This window comes from Neomonachus schauinslandi, chromosome 6 (genome assembly GCF_002201575.2).
Source record: "Neomonachus schauinslandi chromosome 6, ASM220157v2, whole genome shotgun sequence".
In the NCBI taxonomy this organism is placed as follows: Eukaryota; Metazoa; Chordata; class Mammalia; order Carnivora; family Phocidae; genus Neomonachus; species Neomonachus schauinslandi.
This window is the reverse complement of record NC_058408.1, coordinates 144,990,684-145,010,917: the sequence shown is the minus strand read 5'-3', so window position 1 is coordinate 145,010,917 and position 20,234 is coordinate 144,990,684. Positions and strand designations below refer to the sequence as shown.

General features: G+C 50.6%; 1 protein-coding gene across 4 annotated transcripts in view; it reads right to left on the bottom strand.

The window, feature by feature from the left end:
* LOC110592778 (transforming acidic coiled-coil-containing protein 2) overlaps nt 1-20,234 on the bottom strand; it is a 162,569-nt gene that overhangs the window by 114,004 nt on the left and 28,331 nt on the right. The window lies entirely within an intron of this gene.

Below are 20,234 nucleotides of genomic sequence, written 5' to 3'. Positions count from 1 at the left end.
CCCGCGGGGGTGGCGCAGAGCCGGGCCACGGTTGGGGACCCCGGTCCCGAACCCCAACTGCATGCGGGGACTCCATCTATGGGCGGGGACCGCGGCTCCGGGCACGGACCCCAGCTAGGGCGAAGACCCGGGCACACGCGCAGACTCCAACCGCGGGCGGAGACCTCGACCCTGGGCGGGGACCCCAGCCGCGGGCGCGCACCCCGAGCGGTCTCACGGACGGAGCGAGCCTCCCCGGCACACGCCCCGGGCCCGCCAGCTGCCCCGCAGACACACTCCCCTGCCAGCAGGGGACACAAATGCGTGCCTCGCCTCTCTCCTGCCCATAGCCAGTGCCTCTTGGGGAAAGATAAAGTGAGCTTCGGCTACCACTTCCAGCACGCCTTTGTCTGGCGGCCAAGGTCCTGGGGACGTCCGTCTCCTCCCTGACCCCGGGCGCCCGCCCGCCGGTGGCCGCGGCGCACTTACCGGCCCGGGGCGTTCGCGGATGGCTCGCGCGGAGTCGCCTTTCTTCGGGGACGCGACTGCCAAAGAGCCCCGAGCGGCGGAGTTTCCCGAGCCGAGCGGCGGCGCGCGGAGTCCACCCCCCGGCCCGGCCCGGCCCGGCGACGCAAACTTTCCCGGGGCAACGGCGCGGGGCGGGCGCGGCCCCCGAGGGTCGGGCAAAGTTGCAGCACAAAAGGCCAATGACTGGGAGCGCGGCGGCGGCCGGGCCAGGCTCCTCCCCCAGCTCTCGGCGCTCCGAGGGCCCGCGCGCAGCCAGCTGCTCGCGCAGGGCGCCCGCCGCGCTCTCCTCCCGGGCCGGGAATGCGCGGGGCCGGCGGCGGCGCGCCCGGGAGCCCCGGGGCCCCGGCGGCCGCACAGCCAGCCGGGGACGGGCGCAGCCCGACCGATGCCGCAGCGCCGCCCGGCCGCTGCTCCCGAACGCACAGCGGGCTGCTTCCAGGAGTTCCCGAGGCATGACCACTTGTTACAGGTCTGAGTTTTTCCACGGCGCTTCCCACTACGCGGGGCAACCGCGGGGGAGGCACCGTGCGAAACGCCTGAGGCCGAGCGCGGGCCATGTGTCCCAACGCGGCGATCCACACACGCTTGGGAGCTTGGGAGCGGGGAGCAGGCCCCCGAAAGAAGGTGGGGACGAAATGGTGCCGCACTAGTTCCTGGAGCCAAATTCCCACTCTTCCTTCTTCCTCTGCGTCGACCTAACACTGCTTGCCCACAGAGCCTTAGAGTGCGCTGTGCTCTACAGTTTGCAAAACTTGTGCCTTCTCCTGGGCTGCTGCACCATCTGAAGTAGGCAGAGACTCTAAACCCAAACCGCTCCCCGCTGCCATATTTCCAGGGCGCCTGTTTCTATCTGGAGTTGTTGGTTTTATTTTTTCCCTTCTTGGGCCCCACATCAACTCTTCTGCTAACATCGACCTCTTACCCAGGAGTGGCGCTTACCTGCCCCTGGTACCACGGCAAGGTATCACCTTTCCCCGGGCTATTTCTGCAGCTAGGCAGAAAGAAGAAGGAAAAGAACTAAGAAGAGCCTGTGGCTGTATGTGGATGCCAGGCTTCCTATTTTAAGTTTGGTTTCAAGAAAGCTTTGCTTTATTTTATATGCAGGGACCAAAGGGCAAGAGACTCACAAATGACTCAACGCTTCCCTTCTTCCTCTTAAAGAAACAGATGCCCAAGGCTTGATGGCCCTAAATGAGAATTCCATGTAGAATAAAGAAATTTATTACCTTCCGCTAAAAACATTTTCTTTAAACACCATGCTTCTAAGAGCCACATTTCTGATAGAAATTTCAGTAGATTCCTTGTTCACAATGGGTATTAATGTACCCATTTCACAAATGTGATACTGAGACCAAAATAGGCTAATTTGCTTAAATGTATACCATCCACTGTTGGTAAAGTAAGAATTGGAATGCCCAGGTTTTCTTTTATTTTTTCTTTTCTGTGTCCTGTGCCCTAATTTCCAGGTCATGCCCATCTACGGTCAAAACAAAACAAAACAAACAAACAAAAACCCCCATTGTCTACCTTTTTAAGCTCAAACACTCCAATTAAGCCAAGAACAAAGATGCATTTGAGGTGCCATCCCTTTCACTTGCAACAGCCCCTCCTTGCTGGATGCATATCTTTCATGACAAAGGAAGGTACTACTATGCTTTGAAACCCACTCGTGTGGTCAGCCGGCTGATGTCCCCCCACTGAGGATGTCCACATCTTAATCTCCATGGTCTGTGAATATATTAATTGACAAGGCAAAGGGGAATTAAGATTATAGATGGAATTAAGGTTGCTAATCATCTGACCTTAAAATAGGAAGATTATCCTAGATTATCCAGGTGGACCCCATGTAATCCTCAGGGTCCTTCAAAGTGAAAGAGGAAGAGAAAAGGTCAGGAAGAGAGGAAGCAGAGACAAAGAAAGATGTGAAGATGCTGTGCTGGCTTTGAAGGTGGGGGAAGGGCACTGTGAGCCAACAAATGTGGCAGCGGAAAAAGTAAGGAAATGGATTTTTCCCTCCGGCTTCCAGAAAAGAACACACCCCCTACTGACACCTTGATTTTAGTCCAGCAAGACCCATGTCAGATGTTTTACCTGCAGAACTGTGAGAAAATAAATTTGTATTGTCTTAAGCCACTCACTTGGTGGTAATTTGTCACAACAGCGATAGGAAATGGATACAGTAGATATCTGGTTATTACTATGATTGACTCTTCTTTGAAGGATTTTATGAAAGTATCTTGGATTCTAGGAATAGAGACATAGAGTCTAAGATCACTCATTGCCCCCAGCCCTTCTCCAAGGCATCGCCATACTCAAACAGTGCAGTGGGGTTGGGCAGCCAGCAGGCACACAGAGCCATGGTCCAGAGTAGGACATACTCATTAGAAGATGAAGTCAAGAGCTCCCAACATCACAGGGGATTGAAAGTCAAATCCCGATACCTGACCGAGATGCATCCACACCGGAAACTCTCCGCCGACCCACCCAGCTCTGGTCCCAACCACAGCCAGACGTGCTGCCCAGATGGTAAACCTGAAGCAACAGTAAACATGCATGGCCTGCCTCTTCCTGCTGCAGGTCAGGGTAACACCACACTGCTGATACAGAGGAAGGGACATGCGTGTTTGTGCCCTCTGGCTGGGGATCCATGGAATCTAGAGGAAAAGACTGAGTCACAGGCAGGAAGCATGTGCCTTAGTACTTGTATCCATGACTGAATCTTCACGCTGTAAGAATTTCTTGGGTCTGAGGACAAGGCCCCCAAGGCCTCAGCAGAAATGCAATCTGTATGAGTGTTGTCCGCAATGCAATAGGGCAGTCACTGTTAAACTGTCTTCTGGAGTCCTGGGGTTTCTGGAGTGACCATGAAGGCTGCCCAGGAGGCACCCTTAGCATCTGTAACCACAACAATTGCACTTTTATGGGTCATACCTTTGGGTTCCGCATAAGATTTTGTTTGGAGCAAAGGTTCATTTGGAGAGAAGGGGGGGAAATGAAAATGTGCAAATGCTGCTTTCTAGGAAAGAATGTGTGCTGTTGGGTCCCTAGATCCCAACCTGAGTCTCAAGGAGAGTGACACACCCCATGTCAAAGGCTGCATAGAGACACAGCAGATGTCTGAAAGGAGATTTTTTTTTTAAATGTAAGCAGAAAGAACAGTATAATGAACCCTATGTATATTACCTAGTTTCAATATTATCAAATCGTGGCCAATTCTGTTTCATTCACACTGCTCACTTCCCCACTGCCACCCGGATTATTTTGAAACAAACCCTAGATATCATCATTGTATCAGTTAATATTTCTGTTTGAATCTCCAAAAGGCAAGGACTGGGAAGAGAATTTTTGAAGGCTAGCTCTTTATTTTTTTTTGCTCTCGCAGCCTCCCTGATAAAGGACCAACTACAATCTGTAATTATTAATGAGAGACAACCACAAACACCAGACCCATGGTCTGAAACTCAGTGCACATAAGACTCACTGGGTTATTGTTAAAATGCTCCCAGAGATTCTGGTTCAGGAGGTCAGGAAAGGGGGGCTGGTTCTCAAGAACGTACATTTTAGCAGCAAGCAGATTCTGGATGGAGATGCTTTCCAAACCACACTGGGAGAAACTCTGAAACTAAAGTTTTGTGGCAAGAGTCATTGGTTGTCTCCAAAACTGCTCTTCCCTCTCCTTATTGACTTACTCGCTTATATTCAAATAATTAATGTAGGTGTGGTCACGTGACACACCCTTCACCAGTGAGACAGGAAGGGAAGTCAGCTGGGCTTATAGTGTCCTTTCCCTCACTCTTTAGAGAAAACACAAGATGGCATATCTCCTGTCCAGATGTCCTCCTGCTTCTTGGCATCATCTTGAGGGCACAATGCCTGGGGCTGCTGCAGCCAGCTTGAAACAATGAAGGGGATGTCTGCCAACATACTCCATGTGGGCAGGAGGGAAGATGAAATGTCCTAATGAAACACTCCACCTTAAAAGTGCCCTGTCTCTGGACTCCCCGCCAGGTGGACCGATTATTGTTGACGTTGTCTTGCATTGGGCTGTCTGTTCCTTGCCGCCAAAAGCACCCTGAGGGAACTGTCAACCGGGATGTTGGGAAGTGCTCCTTTGGAAGATACTAGACCCAAGGCTGCAGAAAGCAATGAAAAACTACAGAGCAGATGGGAGATCATTTGCCAAGGGAGTCTTCCGGAATCCAAAAGGCAAGTTGGTGTCTAGCAAATGCCCCCACCCTGAGCACTAAAGAAGGCTTTGCTGTGTGTTTGTAGTTCCTTTCATACTCTGTTGTGGCAACAATATTTTGCTTTGGCTAAGAAGTGACAAGGCGCGTGAAAATGGGAAGCCGGGCCAGAAACCTGTGCCCAAACTTGCCTGACACATAAACACCTGCAAACTAATAAAATATTCATAAGCATCCACAATCACTGTTCCAGGTGCTTACGGGGGTATCAACATGTATAAGACGGGAAAGATGGGCTCGTGCTGGAGAGGCAAGAAGCAGGCGTGCAGAACAAGAACACGAGCAGACACCAGGTGCACTGGCATTTGGAGCAGGAAGAAGGAGAGGGTGCAGTGTGTGTATTGGAAGTTATTTCAGTAGACTGAAAGGAACCTCCATTCTATCCAAGGCCTTGCTTCTACCCCACCGGACCAAGAGCCCCCTCCCTGGATTGCCAGTGCCACAGTCTGATACATGGAGAAATCTGGGAAACACGGCCAGAGTCTAGAACTATTGCAGGGCTGGCTGGTTCACTGATGCGGAGTATGTGATGTCTCCCTGGACAAAGAACACACTAGCTCTTTGCTGGGGGTGTGAGTCGAAATGGAAGTTCATATATCTGCCTTGTTGATGGGCCCCCGGGGGCAAGCTCAGAAACCCCAGGTCCCTGAATGATATAGCATGTTGTCCTCACAGAAGAACAGGGCACCCATATGTAGCCAGGCAGTGTATGTTTTTGTAGACTCAAGGAGTTTCATTCAGTCGATCAAAATCGCTTACTGAGCACCTGCTATGTGGGGGCCCTGTGCAAAGTCAGATGCCTCGTGGTCCCTGTACTCACTCCTACAGTCAGATGAGGGAGTGGCTACTACATGCCATAGGCAGAAGGGGAATATTGAATCAGCCCTACAGGAAGTATGGGGAGATTTTTCCAGAAGAGGGAATACTTGAGCAGAGAGTTTTAGAGGACAAGGAGGTGGTACCATATTCAGATTTCTCATATGAGGCTATTTTAATAATTATGCATTTAAAGCATATTAGGAAAGAAACATAATTAGCACACCAAGCCCATAACTTCACAGACATTACCTAGGACAAAACGAAGTAATACACTGAAATACAAATGAGGCAGTATAAGGAAAAATAGTAAGTAGGTAGTGATACAAGAGGCCCAGAGATAAGGTCAAAGTCTTCAAAGTGGTACACGCCCAAAGAACATCGCTGAAACACTGAGCTAGGAAAAGAAGGAAAGTGGACAGAAGAGAAATAGAATGTTCTAGGTCATGAGAATTAAATCTGTTCTTGACTATACCTAGGAACATTTTGTGATAACAAAGTCTATGATCAACTCATTCAACAAATATTTCTCGAGCACCTGCAGTGTGTTAGGTCCTCCCAGGTCCTGGGAGAGAGGCGAGGACAGAAGCGACAAACTCCTTGTCTCCCAGACAATATCTTCCAGATAAGTGCTGGTGGCCACCTACAACGATTACCAAATGAAAGGCAAAGACGATTAGGGCCCTGAGCTGTCTTAATCTTTTAATGCCTGCCTGCTGTCTCTTGAACCAGAGTGTGGTCCGCTCGAGGGCAGGAAACCGAGTCTTCCCCATTCCCCGCCCTGACGGTGGGCTTCATCCCAGCTGTGCTGACTCTCAGCCCACAGCTCATCACTGCCACCTTGGCCCTGTCCTAGCAGAAGAGTCCCCTCCTCGGGGACCAGCCTCCCTCAGCCCGTCCGCCCAGGACCTCACTGCACCTTAAGGCCCTTCTTTCTGCAGCAAGGCGGACCTCAGGGCTTCACCCAGCCACCAGAAACCCAAACCCCAAAAGCATGCTCACCTAGAGGACTGTCCCATCATCCGCCAGCTTGGAAGGGTGGCAATGTACCATCCCCATGACGGCTTGCTCTCTGCCTTCCCCACTTAACAATCAGATAAAGGAAGCCGAAAAGGTGATTGAAAAACTTTTTTAAATGACTACTATCATATTCGCTAACATTTGTGAGCATTTGCCAGCCAGCTGGTGTTCTAAGTGACTTTCATCTCTTCTCTCGTTTAATCCTCTGATGGGTCTTTGTGCCTGTTGTCCTCAGCTGACAAAGGAGGGAACAGCTTTGGAGGTCTCTTATCCCAGCTCACACCCAGCAGAACCACGTTCACACACAGGCACACAGGCTGTGCATCTACGAACCCAAACTCCTAACCAGCCCACAGTGACAAAGAGCTAAGCTTCACGTTATTTTTATACACTCTGAACCTGTTGGCAGAAAATATGCCATGAGGAACCCAGGACCAGCACCCGGCTCTATCATGAGAGTTCAGCCCTCATACTAATAAAATAAGATCTACTTCACTAGTGAACTCTGAGAAAGTTTTTTTGTTGTTCTTCTTTGTTTGTTAGTTTTTTCAAGAAGGAATCACTGCTTTGGGATTCTCAGAAAAGTCCTCACATTCCATGAAGGGCTGTCCAAGCAGTGAGGTACATTCCTGAGCTGCAACCCATCAGAACTTAGTTGTATGCGCGGAGAGAAATATTTGTAGGCGGGATTCAGGCCTTCGAAAAATTTGGCCATTACCTCCGCCCATGCTAAGATGAAATGTCAGCCGGAACCCAAAATACATGCAGGAAATATATGGGGGAAGCTTTCCACGGGACTTCTTAGCCTCATCCAGAATTTCTAGATGGGGCCTTGGAATTTTCCTGGAGTGCACACAAAGCCTACTTCACACACAGGCCCACATTGCCTGAAAGTGTGCTCAGCTCAGCCCGCATTTGAACTTGGCCTTGTCCTAATTTTATGTAAGTCACTGACTCAATGGGAAGCAAAGTTTTGCCCGCTGGACTGTCTTCCTGGGCAGAAAAATAATCTCCAGGAGTCAGAGTCCGGTATCGGTGTGACATCAGGGTAAGGGTGAAAAAATAAAACATTTGATGATTAGCCTCGATATATTGGGAGGGTCTGGAGGGAGGGGAGTGAGGGGTGGTCGCAAGGCTTGGTTCAGTCCACATGATGAGAATGATAACGTACATGTCTCATCTCCCCACCAGACAAATAAGCATCTGAAGCCCGAGTCTTTGATTTGCCTTTATATTCCTTAGACCAGCGGTTCTTGAACTTGGCTGCCCAACAGAATCACCTGGGGAACTGTGAAAGTTCCCTGTGCCCAGGGCACACCCCTCTATCAATTAAATCAGAAACCCTGGCGGTGGCACCCAGGCATCAGTATTTTTTTAAAAATCTCGCTAGGAGATTTCAGCCTGCAGCCAAGGTTGAACACAGTGCCCTGGATCCCTGCTACTCACAGGGTGGCCCATGAACTCAGCGGCGTCTTCAACTCTGAGGTGTGAACGAGTCACCTTGTATAGCACTGATTGGCTCAGCAGGTCTGGGGTAGGACCTGAGGTTCTGCCTCTCTAAAAAAGGCTCGCGGGTGCTGCTGAGGCTGCTAGTATAAGGACCCACATCGTGAGTGGCACAGCCCAGGAGCAGTGGCTTGCCAGGGACAGCCTGGCCCACCAGGGGACATTTGGCAGTGTTTGGGGACATTTTTGATTGTCACGACTTGGAAGACGTTACCAGCATCGAGGCTGCTGAACATCCTACCATGTACAGGACAGCCCTCCCCAGCGATCACCCAGGCCCCAGTGTCGGTGGTGCTGAGCATGAGAAACTCTGCCTTAAGCACCCAGCATGGGACCTTTACGTAGGAGGCCCTCCTACGTAATGAATGAATAAATGGACGAGTGAATGGCTTATCACCACAGTGATTCTGTTGTGTTGTTGAACTAACCTGGCCCACAGAGAGCTTTTGAGGCATGTATTAAATACACACACCCTCTATCCGCCGGACACGATACAGTCAATCTACACGCATCTGTTGAGGGCCTACTGTGTGCAGCCCACTGTGCTGAGGAACAGGACCAGGCCCACACCCTGCCCTCAGAGGCCTCCCTCTCCAAAGGCGACAGACATCGAGCACTCGCCTGTGCCAACCCGGAGCTAGCACTTGCCACGCACTATCACACTGAATCCTCCAGAGGTAGGTACTAATTTATACCCATTTTACAGATGAGGAAACTAAGGTTTGAAGTGACTAAGCAACTTGACTGAGGTCCTAGAATGAGGAAGTGACAGATTTGAACCCAGATCTGTCCAGCTCAAGCACCCAAGCTCTTCTGCTTATGAAATCCTACATGACACACTGTAACACATTTGTCTGTGTCTTCAAACTGTGGTCAGGTTGCAGAAAAGACTCTTGATACTGGGGCAGGGGCAGGGGTGAGGCCTCCTGCGGAGCTGGAGGGTGGACAGGGTTTCACAGACACTACACTTGCCTCTCCGGTCTCTTGAACAAGAAGGTGCTCCCTACAGGGCTGACGAGGAGCGGGAGGGACAAGGCAGGCTGAGGGTCACCCTGGGACCAGGGCTTGTGAGTCTGCTCGGCATCTCTCAGCCGCGCTCAAGTTCCCGCCTCTGACGCCTGTGAAGTCCGGGCCTGCCTCTGTGTTTACACCTTTCTCCACGTTTTATGTCAAAGGAAAAGGGATTGGGAAGAGAAGGCAAAGAATGCCCTTCCTTGGATTTGCAGAGCCGATGGCTTTTCAGGACTGGGGGAGGGAGCAGGAAAGTGAGACAACCTCCCTCCCACATCGCATCGGGTCAGTTAGGGTTCCCCAACGCAGAATGCGAGGGGAGCTCCTGAAGAGCAAAAACTGCCCGCATTGGGGCCATCTCTACAGAGTAATTACCCTCCACTCAAGATAAAACATGAACCAAATAGGAGGGATAAATCTCAATTCAACCCAGAGCCTCGTGGTTTCTAATGGACAAGCTTCCCATCTTCGGGCAAAAGCAAAGCTAAACCCTGCCCTGACCGGTAAGGGGGTTTAATCTCCGGGTGCCTGGCTGGCTCAGTCGGAGGAGCCTGCGACTCTTCATTTCTGGGTTGTGAGTTCAGGCCCCACAACGGGTGAGGAGATTACTTAAAAATAAAATCTTTAAAGGGGCGCCTGGGTGGCTCAGTTGGTTGAGCATCTGCCTTCGGCTCAGGTCATGATCCTGAGGTCCTGGGATCCAGCCCTGCGTTGGGCTCCCTGCTCAGCGGGGGGTCTGCTTCTCCTTCTGCCCCTCCCCCCACTTGTGCTCTCTTTCTCTCTCTCAAATAAATAAAATCTTTTAAAAATAAAAATTAAAAAAATAAAATCTTTAAAAAAAGAGTATTTTACCTCCCAAGCCCTCATGGCTCAACTGTTTGTAAAGAAACTTAGAGAGAAACCACTCTGAGGGTTTCCTAGAAAACCGCTCACACAGACACATAGCTAGGAGACAACACTCACGTTTTGACAGAACTTGCTCTTGAACTCTCGTCCGAGACTGCCCTCCCCATCCTCATCTGCACACTCCCCAAATCGTGGCAAATTAGAGAATCTGTGAGCACTCGTCCAACTAACTTTTCACAGCAGGTTTCCTGCTCTCTTCCTGCAAATGCTTCCCAGCCACAAGGAAAGGAAGGCCAGAGCCGGCACCACACACAGGCTGCAGCTTATTTTGCAAAGAAGCCAGAGGGAGCCTGCATACGCTGCTTTCTCAGACGTGACCCGAGCACAGGATTACTTTCAGCCACCACCACCCCCTGATGAAAGCAATCTGTAACATCAGTTCAAACCAGGCTCACCTGGGCGGCTTGCTGGGCTTGGCCAAGGTGGTGCTTACTCACCTTGGTGCCAGCGGGTTGGTTGAAAAGAACCCTGGTCTTGAGGCCAGAAGGACTGCCCTCAAGAGGAGTTGGACTTAGTGGTCCTGGGACAAGCTGTGTGTCCTTAAGGAAGTCACACACCTTCTCTGGGTATCAGGTTTCTCATCTGTAAAATGAGGAGGCTGAAGGGCCTGAAGTTCTTCTGGTTGTGATATTTCATGACTAGGAAACTCTGAGCCAGGCATGAGGTGGTACCTGTCTCAAGGGGTGAGCATCCCTGTGACCGTGACTCGGGAGTCATAGGAGCTCCCATCCCAGACATCCTTCATAGGTGGCCTGGACATGCAGTCTGGCCTGGAGCTGAGACCTCACGCCAAGGCTTGTGCTCCCTGCTCCCCCAAATTCTCACTTTCTGCCAACGCTGGCCATGCATGTTTAAATTCCAGCGGCTTGGTCACCTGCCAGGAAGGGTCTCCTGCAGCCATCGTGCTATGGTGTCTGGCCGCTAGGCAAGGACAGACAACTTTCAGCCCTGCCCCTTCCTCTAGGAGGTTTGGGATGGGCCAGCAGCTCAAAACGTTGTGCCAAAAGAGTCGGGGCAATCTGTCCCGTAAGATGCACTTGGAGCTTGCGTTCCTCTGGCGTAGCCCCAGCTGGGCCCACCCACACAGGCGCTCCCTCCCTCCCACAAATGTTAGGTTTCAGCTTCTTTGCAGCCACTCTTGGCAAGAGGTTAACCCCAAAGCCCGAGTTCCCCAAGGAAAAGAATGCATTCCCCGTGTGTGCTGGAAGGCTTGACCTGGGCGGCTTGCTGGGCTTGGCCAAGGTGGTGCTTACTCACCTCGGTGCCAGTGGGTTGGTTGAAAAGAACCCTGGTCTTGAGGCCAGAAGGACTGCCCTCAAGAGGAGTTGGACTTAGTGGTCCCATCAAATATAATGTTGCAACACTGAAGCCACCCGGGTAGGGAGGCTGGTGGCTCAGGGATGGGAGGTATCTTTAGAGGGTAGTGACCCATTCCAAAGAATCCAAGGCAGATGCAAATGAACTTCAGCAAATTTCAGCTAATCCATGTGTCAAAGCACACGTGTTTACCAGTAACCTGCCTTAGTAATAGTATTAGCATCATTCAAATTATGATGGTAATAATGATACTAATAAGAAAAACAATTACCCCTGATATTTAAGTGCTTATTGCATGCCAGGCAGGCACTCTGCTAAGGTCTTTACACACATTATTTTTATGCAATCTCCATAATATGTCCATATGGTAGACCCTAGCATTATACACATTTTACAGGCAAGGAAACTGAGGCTCAGAGTGCGTAAGGAACTTGCTTAGAGGCTAACAGTCTAACGGCAGAGCTGGAAGTGAGACCCGGCGTCTGCCTCTCAGTCCTGTCTGACCTGATTTTCCAGGACAGGAAGCCTCCCACTCACCTGATAGTCAGTTGGGTTGAATTATTCAGCAAGCGCTTATGGAGTACCCACTGCACGCCACGCAGAGTATCAGGTGCTGGGTAACCAAGAGCTTTGTCTGCAAGTCTAACATTCCCAAAGAAACAAGATCGTGGCTTATTCTCTTGGCCACCAGCCAAGACCCCCTCCCCCCGCTGGAGATGACCAGACTTGTATCCAAGCAAGCACCCCTAAACAGAGGATTCAGAATCATGACCCCCAACTCCTCATTCCATGTTGGAGAATGCTGAGTCCCAAGGAGAGGAAGGAAGTACAGTCCCCTGGAGAAGCCACAGTGAGTAGACAGGAGCTGGTGAACAACCTGATCCCTCTGGAGTGTGAGCACTGAGCTAGGAGTCACCAAACCCCATGCATTACCTGCAGTGGGTCAACCCACCTATCAATTTACTCCAACACTCCTCCCCGTGGCGAAGAGACCGTGGCTTCCCTTCTAAGCACCCAGTCTGGGTGTGTTTGCTGGTAACTGCTGAGCCAGGTGTGGGGAGGCAGCTGCCTGCAGGGTTCCGCGCTGCTCAGGGACCCTGTTCGTGGGCTCTCTAAGAGCCGACGGGCCCAGCTCTGTAGTAGTCACAGCTACCAGCTGCTGAAAGCTGGCTCAGGGCGCCTGGGGGACTCAGTCAGCTAAGCCATGGACTCTTGGTTTCCGCTCAGGTCATGATCTCGGGAACATGAGATCAAGCCCCGTGTCAGGCTCCGCACTCAGTGTAGAGTCTGCTTGGGACTCTTTCTCCCCCTCCCTCTCCCTCTAGCCCTCCCTCCTGCATGCTCTCGCTAGCTCTCTCTCAAAATAAATAAATACATCTTTAAAAAAGAAAAAAGAAAGCTGGCTTTGTGCAGAGTATTCTCTGTCTTGCCTCCTATCATCTCCATTTAGGGCGCCTGGGTGGCTCAGTCTGTGAGTGACTGCCTTCGGCTCAGGTCATGATCCTGGGGTCCTGGGATCGAGTCCCGATTCGGGCTACCTGCTCGGTTTCCAGTCTGCTTCTCCCTCTACCCCTCCGCCCTGCTCGTGCTCTGTCTCTCTCTCTCTTTCAAATAAATAAATTTTTAAAAATAATAAAAAATAAACACCCCTTTAACTCCCCAGAGACATTGGCAGCCCCATGTACCTATGAAGAAGCCGAGGCTTGGAGCAGTCACCTGAAAGTGAAGATCTGGATTTGAACTCAGGTGGCCTAACGTGCCCCCCTCCCTCCAGTCTGCTTTTCTCCTCAGCCTCACTTCTGGTCCCTCCTCCTCTGGCCCTCCTGGCTGACATGGGGCGGTGGCGGGTGCCCAGCGTCCCTGCCTCCCCAGGGCGGGGGCTCCTGGGCTGAGACCTCACCGCTGACGCAAGTCCACTGTGCACTGGGGTCCCTCCCCACTCCCAGGGCACAGACGCACCCCTCCCCTGAGGTTTCTATTCCCAAACACACTCTGCGCATTTTGCAAAAGCAAAGGGCAGTAAGAGTATCAGTACTCAGACCTATGTCAGCCCCTTCCCTGGAAACAGAAACACTTCCACAGTCAATGTCTGAATCGGCAGGCTGCTAAAATACTTAAGGACTTAAAAAGCCCTGAGAAGAAAGGGGAGGGAGGCTGAGCTGCAGTTAGCTGGGGCCTGCCGACCCCGCACGGCCCTGGGCAGCGTCTCCCACCCTGCCAGTTTCTCAGGACAAGAACAGTGCAGGGAGGGCAAGTGGAAGGCCAGTCTCTGCCCTGAACCCATTTCTGCTCCCACACAGGTGTGGCCAGTGTGGAGGCATGGGCAGGGAGGGTTCTAGAGTAAGCGCCACTGTTTAGAGCCAGTTGATTGGATTCCCTGAGGCCTCCACACCAGGCCTGGGCGTGAGGTTACGCTGGCTAAGCCAAGGCCTCTGGCTGGCCCAGGGGTGTAAACCTCCTTGGCTCAAGGGCTAGAGATGCCTCCTGCTGATCAGCGTTGCTGGGCAGTCGTGCTGTGACTATGCCCCAGTCTCTACTCTGGACACAGAGCTACCTGGCCTTGCCACTTGCAGAGCCAAGGGGGAAGCCAACGCTCACTCACCACCCCCGGGCACCCTAGCCCCGTCAGGACTGCACACACGTAGAACCTCCTGGAATCCACACCGCCTCTGATGGTGATGATTCATCTCGCTTGGTTACACGAAGAATCTATGTCTTCGAGTTGGGCTGTCCCCTGCAGAAGCCACTAGCCCCGTGTGGCTAGGCCAACTTCAATTTTAAATAATCAAAGTTCAGTACAATTCACAGTTCAGCTCCTCAGTGGCCCTGAGTCCACTTCGCCCTGAAATGGACCCTTGATTTTCAAGGGCCCCCATTTCAGGTGCTCCGTAGCCACATGCGGCGAGTGTCAGCCATGCCGGATAGAAGAGATAGAGAACCTTTCTATTACTGTAGAAAGTTCTAGTGGTCAGCGCTGTCGTAGAGAGTAACCTCTCCAAGACTCCACCTGGCTGATGAGTTAATGATCAGGGGTCTAAGCGGAGGTGTGAAACACCTTCCAGAAGACAGGTTCTAGCCCCAGCTCTAGCTCTTATGAGCTCTCTGCCCTTGAGCAAGCCACGCCACATGCCTGAGCCTCCCCTTCCTCCTCTGCTAAAGGGGTCCACGAACAGCACCTACCGAGGGGCTGGATTTCTCGGAGAGAGAAAAAAGGTGCTGGGTGCAGAAGTACTTTGGCCCAGAGGAAGGATAAGTGAAAGGAGACTCGTACAGAGTTCTTGTTTTGTGTCAGGCATTCCAAACAAAGTGGCTCATTGAATCCTAACTGGATCCCTAGCTGGGAGCGTGATGCGCCCCTGTCTTACAGGTGAGTAAGCAGGTTTGGAGGGTGACGCCCCCAAGGTCACAGAGCTAGACCTTGAGCTGGAACTTGAGGTCTGTCAACTTCAAGGCCTGTGCTTGCTCTACCCCAGAACTAAGAATTCTTCCCTCAAGAGCCTAGAAGCAGATTTGGGGCGGCTGGCCTGGCTAGGACAGTGGAAGGGTTGGCTCAGGGCAGGCATCAAGGGGGAAATATGCCACCAGAGGCCATCAGGGCCCAGAATCTGGTACTAGCTCCCTGCCAGTTAGCTTCCTGTCCCTTTCCTATTCTGAGCCTCAACGAGAATGCCCCCCGAGTTTCCTTCCTGCAATCATCAGCCAGAGTCGAAAATACCCATTTCTCAAACCCTGCTGCATCCAGGTCCATGCTGTAGGGCTTCCGCCAGCGGCCATAATGAGAGGTTCCGGGAAGAACAGCCGGGTCAGCGTGGACACATTCATTTGGAAAATCACCACCCAGCTCTGAAACTGGCCCTGGTTTTTCAGGTGGCAGCGAGCGGCTCCTCCCCACCTTGGGTCCAGGTGCCGCGTGACGGAGGCCACAGGGCAGAGGGGCTCAGAAACCCAGAAGAGCCAGAAGCCACGGCAGGAAATCCAGCCCCCCGCCACCCTTCGTGCGCGCGCCCTGGAAGCCAGCTTTCCAAAGTGACCTGGCGCGTTTCCAAAGGACAGTGTCACCTCCAAGAAAACGCATTTTAATTACGGAACACAAAAGCCTCCGAACATCAAGGCTTCATTTTAAAAGGTCCTTTGGCTTTTATACATGACGGCTCACAATGATTGAAGCTGTTGGTAACACTATAAATCCACGTCACTGGTAGAGCCTTCAGTTCCGACCTTTGAGCCCGGTAACAAGCTCCTTGTGAGCCGAGCGAGGTTACACGTGACGTGTGCAGGTGCTGACAGGCCGAACAGCTGGAAATGACTCTTCCCAGGTGGCAGTCTCCCTGTTCCTGCGGGGGCTCTATTTCATTTAGGGACCGTGGCCATATTCTCCCTTTGCTTAATTGCCAGGATGCTTCTGGATAAATACATTTACAATTAGAATAGAAGATGCCATTTTTATTACACACCGATCATATACCAAGCATTATAGCGGATGCTTTGGAAATATTCCAAGCGTACCCTAACTCCAACCCTAACAGAGAAGTGTTTTTTTGTTTTTTGGATTTTCCCATTTTATAGGTATGAGGAGACTGAAGAGCTAAGCAGCTCATCCAAGGCCGCTCAGCCGGTACGAGGCTGCTGGGATATGAATGGGTCTGTCTTACTCTACTGTCTCCCGTTTGGGAAGAACATCGCTCCAAGGCGTAGGGGTACCTGAGCTCTGTCGGGCTCTGCCACAGCCCAACACATCTCAAAAAGAAGTTTAAAATAATAGAACCAAACTAACATAAACGCAGACCCAGAAGGATCTCGGTGGAGAGGGGGATCTGTTGTCCTGGTTTTATCTACTAAGAGAATGATGCTTGAATCCTTTTTTTTTTTTCTTTTCCTTAATTTACACAGCTCTAGCCATCCTCAAAACCTTATTCTTAAACTCAAAAACACGGTGTCACAGCTGGTAATTTTAGAAGGAGGAGGAGAGAGCAGGAAGAAGTGGAGAGCAAGTGGGGAGCGAGCGTGGGAGGAAGGGTGAGAAGCGGCTCCAACGTGGCTCTCAGGCCCGGCTGGGACTTCCTCGGCATGATGCCCATCGTCTCTCTCTGTCTCCCCCCCCGCCGACCTCCTTCAACTTTTCAACCCAACTGCTCTTCATGGTTTAGCCTAGGTCTGCGCTAGGACCCTGAGCATCTGGGAATAATTTAATTCTCTCAAAATGCACTAATAATTGGAAAGGATAACTTTCCAACCATTTCTCCAAATGGAGAAGAAAAAGACCACTGTAAATAAATACTCAGCAAAAGCAAGCTTGGGAATATCCAAGACAGGTCCAGCACTACAGACCTAACCATCTGTGGTGTGTCAGAATGCTCAATTCTAGATTTTCCGTCCACAAGGAAGAGAGTCATATGTGTACAAAGTTGAAATCTATTCAAGTACTTTCTGTAGAACAATCTAAAAATAAAGTAAGGCTGGGCGCCTGGGTGGCTCAGTTGGTTGGGCGACTGCCTTCGGCTCAGGTCGTGATCCTGGAGTCCCGGGATCGAGTCCCGCATCGGGCTCCCTGCTCGGCAGGGAGTCTGCTTCTCCCTCTGACCCTCCCCCCTCTCATGTGCTCTCTCTGTCTCATTCTCTCTCTCTCAAATAAATAAATAAAATCTTTAAAAAACAATAAAAATAAATAAAAATAAAAATAAAGTAAGGCTGTCGGCTTTTTCAGAGGCAGAGGCCACACGATGGTAGAAATCAACACCTGCTTCTCAGAACTGGGTGCACACACATCCCTCGGGTGTGGGGTGACGTAAAGCCACAGGATACCCAAAGTGTATCCACCGGAAGTGCCAACTGGGCTTCAAAATTGGGGAAATAAAGCAGTAAACATACTTGTGCCCCTGACATCTACGCGTATATGAGATTGGGTTCCCAAACTATCCTGTCACCGAGGTAGAAAAGAGACACTTCTAAGATACTGAAACTGATCCGTGGTTATCAGCTCTATTCAGGTCAGTAGAATCTTCAAAATTCAACAAATTCAACAGAAGCACGTCACCTGATAACCAAGAAGAGACTAGAAAAGTTGGTTTTGATTTGCTTTGCTCTTCCCTGGGCAACTCAAAACATTACTTTTTTGTTGTTGGAATATGGTACAGTAAGGTACACAACGGAAGATATTCATAAGGTCTTACAATGAAACACAATCTCACAAACTTCCAAGTTGAAGCAGATCACTGTGGGGTACCCAGGAGGGGTAAGAAAGAATTCACTCTCCTCAGCCATTAAGATATTTCCGCAGACAAAGAATTCAGTACTAGAAAGGGAAGACAGCCAGGTGGGAACCTCACCCTGAGGAGAACAGTCTCCACATGAGGAGAAATGGTGGCCATTCAGGTCACCGCACAAGAAAAGGCCACACCACAGAAAGGCACTCAGGAACAGCCAGGAAGCACCAGAATGTGCCCGAATTGTGCTCAAACCCATGATCTCAGCCCTCACAGCAACTCCATGAGGCAGGCACCGATGTCCTCCCCATTCTACAGATGGGAAAACTGAGGTATGGATGTAACTAAAGGGCAGAGCTGGGGTGTGAATTTGGGGCCCCTGCTTCGAACTTCATCCCCACCCAGCTCCTGGCAGCGTCTGCCCGTTGTGTGGCCTCCCAACCTACCCCAGGCCGCTGCTGAGTTTCACCTTCCGGGACAACAGCTGCTCTTCACAGCATGTGCGCCCCACAGCCTGGGCTGGACTCTCTCTGAGGCCCACCCCGGTCCACGGCACGGCTCCCTTGTGGCCAAAGGATTCACCAGACATACTAAGCCTCCTCCTCCTCAAGGCAAAGAAGTGTTTCCAATGTTTGTGTTAAACTTGTAGGAATGAGGGTGCTGGGCAGAGAGATGTGGGCATTTGGGGTCCCTGTGGGAAGGTCTGGGCTTCTGGGACATTGTTGACAGGTGTCAGAGCTCAGGGAGGGGCCGTGGTGTCCAACAGGGCAGCCCCTCACCACATGTGGCTCTCAAATCCTTGGAATGTGGCTGGTCCAAATCGAGCACCGTGGCTACAAAATACACACCACTTTCAAAGACTTAGTATGAAAACGAGAATGTAGAATTTCAAATTAATCATCTTTATATCAATTACTTGTTAAAATGATAATATTTGTGATATATTGGGTTAAATAAAATATCTTATTGAAATTAATGTTACCTGTTTCTGTTTAGTTTCGAATGTGGCTTGTAGTAAATTTAAGATTACATTTGTGGCTCGTGTCCTATTTCTGTTGAAAAGAGCTGGTCTCTATCTTCCGGGAGACCTCCGATGGTCTACTGAGCCTAAGTTGGAATCTGTGGCCGCCTCTTTGCCCGGATGTTGCTGCCCCCGTAATTCCCCTCGAGAGAGGGGAGCCAGAGGTCTTGGCAGACTGGAGCGGAGGGTCCATTCAGAATTCTTTCTGAAAATCCTCAGCCAACGAGACGGAGGCAGGCGTTTTCCCCAAGAACCCAAAGGACAGGAAAAGCCAGCCGTCCTCCATCAAGGACCAGGGCAGTGCATGTTCTGGAGCCAAATGATCTAACCAGAAGTAGACTCTGAGTCACACATGCAAGCCAAGAATGCAAAAGTCACATATGTAATTTTAAAAGTTTTGGTAGCCACATTAGAAATAGGGAAAAGAAACACATGAAAAATGAGGGGCGCCTGGGTGGCCCAGTCATTAAGCGTCTGCCTTCGGCTCAGGTCATGATCCCAGGGTCCTGGGATCGAGCCCTGCATCGGGCTTTCTGCTCAGCAGGAAGCCTGCTTCTCCTTCTCCCACTCCCCCTGCTTGTGTTCCCTCTCTCGCTGCTCTCTCTCTCTCTCTCAAATAGATAAATAAAATCTTTAAAAAAAAAAGAAATACATGAAATGAAATTTAATAATATATTCTCACCCAATACATCCGAAATATTATTTTAACATATACCAACCTAAAAATTACGAATCATGTGTTTTATATTCTTTTTTTATACTAAATCTTCACCACCTGGTATGTATTTTATACTCACAGCCCACCTCCACTCACAGGTGATGAGCGGCTGCCAAATCAGATGGTACATCTCAGAGAGTCTAAGAGTCTACCCCCCGGCGGACCCTCCATCAGGGCAAAGGGAACAGAAACACTGCTCATCACCGAAATGTCCGCGCTCAGTCAACTGTGCTAAGTCACACACCTTCAGCCACTAAGACACGCTTGCAGAGTTTTGATGGCAGAGGGGAAAAGCACTCTACAGGTATTTAAAGAGAGAAAACGGTGGGTGAAAATACATAACATAATAAATACCAGCAATCATTAGGTGGTGAGGTTGTGGCCTTTTCTCTTACTCCTTCTACTTTTCTATTCCTTACAGATGTTCTAATATTAATTTAGAAATTATGATTTAAAATGTATAAGTGCTTAGAACAATAAGCCATGAACTATTTATTGAACTACTTACTATTCGTCTGGCCCCAACTTCTCCAAGAAGGGGGTAAAACCTCCAGGGTCTTTGGGAAAGGTGCTAATATCTCATCGGTGGGGAGGGAGAGGATTTTCCTGGTTAGATATTTTTCCTGCTTGAACTGGGACTGTCAAACAGATATACCAGCAAGGGCCGCGAGAGGACTTAAGTGCTACATCAGCCACAGAGACAAGTGCCCCCTGCCGCGTACACCTGCATCTGCCTGGGCAGCACGCGCCTGAATCTCGCCGGCCAGAGTTACAAGAGGCACCCTTGTAAGGGCAGGAAGGCAGCTGGGTGTCGGAGGGAGTGCTCAGACTCGAAAAACAGGTGATCGTACATTCTTTCCGTGTGTGCAAAATATTAATCAAATCCTTCCTAAAATGCCTGCAGCTGTTTGGTAGGATACACTGGGCTGTCACAGGTACTGATTTAAAGTCCAACCCTGCTACAC